The sequence below is a fragment of the Notothenia coriiceps genome, unplaced genomic scaffold (assembly GCF_000735185.1).
Source record: "Notothenia coriiceps isolate Sejong01 unplaced genomic scaffold, NC01 NC01_scaffold00017070, whole genome shotgun sequence".
Taxonomy (NCBI): Eukaryota; Metazoa; Chordata; class Actinopteri; order Perciformes; family Nototheniidae; genus Notothenia; species Notothenia coriiceps.
Genome location: NW_011349771.1, coordinates 390,308 through 391,457, shown reverse-complemented (window position 1 = coordinate 391,457; position 1,150 = coordinate 390,308).

Genomic DNA, 1,150 nt, shown 5'->3' with positions numbered 1-1,150 from the left:
TACTTTAACTGTTAGATATTTGGGTTGGATACGGATTAGCTGTGTGATGACATAGTGGTTAAGTTTATGGTAGCTCCTACAGGAACTACGTGATATACGTTTATATATATTACCTCTGTCAAATATGCTTTAAAGCCTGTATGCTATTGGTGCTGGTTTAAAGAAATCATTACGTGTGTGGTGTGTGTTGTGTGTGTGTGTGTGTGCTGTGTGTGTGTTGGGTGTGTTGTGCTGTTGTGGAGGAGAGAGCAGTTTTTGACCTTCAAAGTGAGCGACATTCTGTTACTTTTATACATTTCATTTCAGTATCCCCTCATCAGCTGCGACGAAGACTCAGAGCCCACCCTAACATGCTAACACACACTGTCTGGTGTGCTGTTCTGTGTTTTAAAGGGCTGCATTGTTTAAGGGTTACTAGGGCCCCATGATGTGGACTGATTACCGGTACATTAACTCTCACCCTATAAAGTCAATACTGAAGATGGAAAAGCATTCAAATCATACCTCCTCGTTCATAATCAACTTAAAGGTTACTTGGGATCGCTCGCTGACTATCAGCTAGACTGTTAATGGCTTCCCACACACGGCGGTGTGATAGCGTTAAGAAGGACAATGTCTTCGTGGTTATGAAAACGACTGTTTAGTGAAAGCGCAGATTATGCAACATCACCTCTCTTTATTGGCTGGTCGCAGTCTGTCTGGTTCACTCCTTTGTGTTAAAGAGCGACATGTAACTTTAAAAAAATTTGCCTCCTTTTGCGAGGGGGTTATAATCTGCTATTGTCGCTCTTCTACTGTGAACGTGTTTCATTCTTTGGATTTTCAAAGAAAGTTTGCTGCTAAAAATTTTTTTGTTCTTCATATTGCCCTGCTGCTGCAGCACCTCTTTTAACCCTCTGCGGGGAGGGGGTTTTAGCAGTTTACAGACTATTCACATGCCACACAAAACCGTATAACACACTACAGGAAAGGGAGCCACCAAGGGAAGCTACTCGTAATAGTGCGAGTTCATGGCTCCTTAGACAACGTTCTTGTGCCTCTGTGCTTGCGTTGTTTAATGAGTGAAACACACTGAGTTGAGGACTCTGTGTCGTTTTTCGTGCCAAAAATGATTAATTTACAATTTAGGCATGTTAGCAGACGCCTTATT